Source organism: Pectinophora gossypiella, chromosome 3 (genome assembly GCF_024362695.1).
Source record: "Pectinophora gossypiella chromosome 3, ilPecGoss1.1, whole genome shotgun sequence".
Taxonomy (NCBI): Eukaryota; Metazoa; Arthropoda; class Insecta; order Lepidoptera; family Gelechiidae; genus Pectinophora; species Pectinophora gossypiella.
In genome coordinates this window covers 15,903,051-15,909,050 of record NC_065406.1, presented here as the reverse complement: position 1 = coordinate 15,909,050, position 6,000 = coordinate 15,903,051, and positions in this window count along the sequence as shown.

Genomic DNA, 6,000 nt, shown 5'->3' with positions numbered 1-6,000 from the left:
GTTTACAGCAGGGATATGGATGTGTAAGAACCCGTTATTATGTGTTTTAATTATGATAATAACCGCGTAAACTTAAAACAATGTATTCTGACCACATATTTATTAATCCTTAACTTAAAGTATACAATTGAACAATACCCTGCAAAACTGTTTCAACAATTTAAACAGTTTGGTAGGAATGTAATAGTTATGTATAATAACACAATAATTACCTAATTGTCAATTAAAACTTACTTTGGTTCGAGACCGATTTTCTCATGCAAACTATTTAGTATGTAGTGTCTCTTTTTTAAAATTCTTGTGCCATTATAATTATCTACTCTAGGTACTTCGATTTTCCTGCGTACTCTGATCTTGTGCCGTAACTCTGGTTTGCTATAGGTAGTTAGCCATGCTCTTGATTGCCATTTTAGTTAAATAAATAAACCTTGGCTTAAATAACGCTTCATTTAACCCAATAGACGCAGCGAATAATGCCTATGTACGAGTAGATAAATGTGTTAAGGCTATTGATTGAAGCTCGCGATATTATGATGTGCCATGCGCGATAGAGTAACCGTGCCACTGATCATTCTGCATGCGTGACGCAGGAAATATGGCACGCCGCGTGTTTTGACTTATACAAACAGCCGCGATATTTATCGCGTCTAAGTGGATATCTGTTATCGTTCTGCGAGGGCAGAGTATAAGGAAATAATAATATGATTTTCCTCCTGCATCTGTTGAATAAATACAAAAAAAATATACAGAATATTTTCACTTGTGGTTTTTGCATTTATAAGCCGACTAGCAACGCACGGGCTTGTTTTATTTACGCTCTATCAATCCGCGGAATAGCCTAGAATTTCAAATAAGAAATATTTTCTGTGCGATATTTCATTTGAAATAAGTACAAGTAATCAAAATATTCTTCACGGCGACGGAAAGCCACTAGCCTGATATTAACAGATAATAATATTTGCAGCGAAGCAAAATATTAAATAACTTACACATACATATATAAGCTCACGCCTATTTCCCACCGGGATAAATAAGGAAAATATGGAATTCTACGAGTATTTGCTACCATTACATTTATTTAAATTAAATAAAAGGAATATAAAACTGGTTTGACTATGGGAGCAGAATTCGCTTATTAATTAAATAGGTACTAATATAAATGAAGCGATCTTAGGAATAAGATTTTTAAATTAAAAAAAAAAAAAATTCCGTTGCGCTCCTAAAACCTAACTTCAGTTCCAACTGGTAAATAAATTTATTTCTATTTTCTTTTATTTTCAATTTTAGAAATGGAACAAACTGTCTTGTTTAAAGCATCTCCGATATAAATCTGGGTTTCGACTTTTATTTGAGCAATTTTTAAAATAGTTTATATTCAAGAGAGGTGCCCGCACTGAATCAGTTCGTTCGTTGCAATCGATGTTGTGTAGTTTATACGATCGTAAAGATACGGACGCATTGGAATAGTGAAGGAATATTGTTGGGTTAGAGACTTTTCCGTTACGTACATACCTACATAAATAACAATCAAATCTTTCATTTAGGTTACAACCCATAGCTTAATACATTTTTTCTACAAAACAAATTTAAACAAGATAATGGTGCTGGCCCGATCTGCCTATTCATCCATAGGGAAGGCCCGTGCCAGTAGTGGGGACGTAAATGGACTGATGATAATGACGATGATGAATGGTGCTAATTCCTATAAACACCATCTAATTTTATTTTAATATCTGTCATTTTCTTATCCGCCGGAAAGGAAAGGGACGGATAATCGACAAGCATAAATTTTATGGAACACACGTCAATTTTAAGCACAAATCTAAATCAACCGTCTAAAAATTTTACATTGGCCAATAAACCGACAGAATTATGTTGACAGCACACGTCAAACGGTTTGCATACCAGTGAGATACCTTTTTCATTCGCCCAGAATACTCATTCATTTACTCATTCTTCCTAAAATTAAGAGCTGTCAATCATTCGTTCCTTTTCTTTTCGGCGGATAAGAAAGTGACAGTAAATAACTTTAGGAAGTGTCTGCAGGAATCGGGGCCAATATATAATATAATTAATAAGCAATATTAAATGGTTTACATCTAATAAATAATAATAATAATAAAATTTTATTCTGAAAAAGAAGGTAAAATTTTTTACATAAACAGCATTACATGTTTTAGTGTAAGTTTTAAAATTACGAAACGATTATTATGAAACGATTGACGAATGTGGAGGAAGCAAGTGAAGTAGGTATGTCAGGATCGAAGCAGATGGAATTCCATAGTCTCTGCTTACCCTGGTGGGAAATAGGCGTGAGTTTCCGTATGTGTGTTTAAAATTAAATTATACTATTCTAACACCCAATAGTTCGCAAAACGGGTTGGAGAAGTCTTCAGCAATAATCGCTAGAATGTTATTATAAACTTAGTTTCCTATTTCATAAACCTACGCCTACTTCTCACTAGGGTAAGCAAAGACTATTTTTCTGATACATATTTCCAATTGGTCTTTTTAGAAGGCGCAAAGGGAACTGACAAAATATTACAACGCCATTCATAAAGGAAAATAAAATCTTAGAATCTTCTGTAATGGTTGCAAAAGAAGAAAAAATAACCGCTCACAAAAGTGTTATACACCTATAATGAATTTACGATATGAGCACGTTATGTTCCTTGTAGGTGTAGCAGGTATAAAGCAATAAGACAGTATCTATCACTCGGGAGAAAGTGTGTGAAACATCAATCAATCAATCAATCAATAATACTTTATTGCACAACAACATATTATCCTCTTAAGACCGAGATTTCCAGACACAATAGTTAAACAATGGGGTTTGGATTTATAAAGAACATTCGGTCTTAGGAAGACTTTAACATACGAATAAAAACACACAAAACATGAAACATGTGTAAAGAATGTAGTCTTATTTCATAGTAAAATGTTTGGAATAGTAAACAGTAATTTCAAGTACTTATAGTTTTTTTTTTACCTTTGATGGGTTTGCTCTTGGCCCCAGACTTGCCCGAAGGCGTTGACGAGGCGTTAGATGAAATGAGTTCGTCCAGAAGGTGCCTGTTCACTCTGGGTTTGAAAGCACCCGGGTTATATGATATCAGCGAGGGTGCCCAGTTGGGTGCGAACCTCGGCTCAGGGCGTCGTCTGACAGGAAGAATATTTGAAAGGATTAATCGACCCTAGTGGGTCGATAGCGATAAGCGCTGAATGAGGGAAATCGTCGACTACGCCGGCGGAGTCGGTATCGGGGTTCTGAAGTATTTGGTGTCGCGAGCTGATTGGCTGCCTCTATGGTTAGAGTAATCGGGTCGTCGGGATCGTATATATTACGTCCTTCGGACGCCGATACTTTTCAGTACCGTCCCTAAACGGGATGTATACGGAAGCCGCAACTACCAGGAGATTTGGGTGGCGCGGAGCAGAATCGAAAAAACGTTTTGAAGCTAATTTGAGCCATTGGGCAATGGTTGGTAGACCTAGGTCAATATGCAGATTTTCATAGCGGAGCTCCCGTGGCTTTACGCATGAAGAGGGTGCTCCTCGATAGGAATGAAAATATTTAAAATTATAAATTCTGCGTTCAGAGACTCTGAAGACAACTCACACTACACTCTAGCTGGTAATCGGTCTATCATCCCTTGGTGAATAACTTGCAAAAAAAATTTCAAGCCTACCTACTCCACGGTATTCCTGTTCCTACAGCAGGTAGAATAAGCCCCGCGCTAACAAATACTCGCGACTTGCAAGACGTTGATTGAGCCGCCGCATTTATCCCGACTGGAGCGATGCTGTGCACATAATATCCGCTTTATTAGCCCTGCTGAATTATTGCGCGTCTAATATTGGATTGGGTGATTAGTAGCGTAGGAAATAGGCTTTTATAAGAAACGGGACTGTTGCGACGCGTGCTATGGGATTTATACATCATCATCATCACCAGCCCATTAACGTCCCCACTGCTGGGGCAGGGGCCTTCCCTATGGATGGATAGGGAGATCGGGCCTTAAACCACCACGCGGGCCCAATGCGGATTGGTGGTTATTAACGACTGCTAATGCAGCCGGGACCAACGGCTTAACGTGCCTTCCGAATCACGGAGGAGCTCGAGATGAAAACTTTTTTTTTTGTGGTCACCCATCCTATGACCGGCCTTTGCGATAGTTGCTTGACTTCAACAATCGCAGACCGAGCGCGTTTACCGCTGCGCCACTGAGCTCCTCCGGGATTTATACACTGGGCAAAACTACTTAACTTTTAAAATTATTATAATAATTTTTAAGAAAACAAAATGAGCTTTCGAAATAAAAAGTACTTGTTCGAAATGTTACCAATGCATGGTTTAGTTATTACAAAGGAAGCTGATTTTATCTGTAAAACATTTTTTTTATTTTAAATCTGTAACTTCTAAATTGCTAAGAAAAAAAAATACCGTAAGTAAAATTGACGCTCTCGGGGTAAGTCATACCTATAAATAAAACCCTGTCTTTTTTTTCCTCTCAACCCTCAAAGTGATGGAATTCAAGACTCGAGAATCAGTGAATTGTGAGAATAATTACCTACTTGTATATAAATTATGCACAATAGTTGAAATGTTAGAATCAAAGCTTTTTGAAATTCAGGCCCGAAAATCAAAGAAAATTCAAGTTCATGCATTAATACTCTTATTAAAATGTTCCACTAAAGCAAACATAGACTTCAAAATTAGAAACTTCAAAGTCAAATTACTTTTATAAAGCAAATAATTGTTATTATTTAATTATTTTATTACTTTTTAGTTCAGTTGAAGTGGGTTTTAAACTATGAACAAGCAAGGTAACCTTTGGGTAAGGGTTCTATCTCACTAAGTGTATTATGATGGCGCCACCAAAGAGAAATTCAAATCGAAAAAACATCTCTCTCGGACAGGATTTAAACCCGCAACTCTTGTCAAGTCAGGACGAGCTTGTCAATCATTACACCACCGGGTCCTCTACCTGTCCATGCGAAGTTCTTCCTAAGCACGAGTGAATGCTATAAAAACAAAAATACATACATACATACACACATGCATACATACATGCATAGATTTTGCCAATATGGCCACCCATTGTGCTTATGTTTTTATTCGTATGTTTATGTCCTTTGTATATTTTATTGTGCAATAAAGTATTATTGATTGATTTTGTTGGTGGTGGTGGCGCCACCATAATGTCCTTAGTGAGATAAGGCCCTTATCCCTCAGATAAGCTATCTATCTATCTATCTATTCAGCCTGTATACACCCACTGCTGGGCCGGCCTCCTCTTTTTCACGCCATCCTTTCCGATCCTACGCAAGTCTCATCCATTGCTTTCCGGCATACCTCACAATGTCATACGACCACCGGGCTGGTAGTCCAGATAGGCTATCAAATACTTTATTAGGAAGACGTGGCAACAGAAAAAGCCCTCAATAAAGAAAAAAACATTACATACTTAAGGTCTACAAACAAGCTAACTCTAGTGACTAGAGCGTCAGGCTCACGATATGGAGGTCCAGTTTCGATTTCACACACATTTAGAGTTATAGAATAGCCTCTTTTCATTACCATCATCAGCCCATTAACGTACCCACTGCAAGGGCACGGGCCTTCCCTATGGATGGATACGAGTAAAGAGAACGGGCCTTATACCATCACGCGGGCCCAGTGCGGATTGATGCTTATTAACGACTGCTAATGCAGGCGGGACCAACAGTTTAACCTGCCTTCCGAAGCACGGAGGAGCTCGAGCTGAAAACATTTTTTTTGTGGTTACCAATCCTATGACCGGCCTTTGCGAAAGTTGCTTAACTTCAACAATCGCAGACCGAGCGCGTTTACCGCTGCGCCACCGAGCTCCGAGCCTCTTTTCAAACGATACTAATATCAGTAATATGTCATTATGTTCGCCTTACATCCTCAAACAAATTGCAATGCCACGATAACACATCAATGATCCATCGGTGCTGAGTCAGCTTCTACTCGTG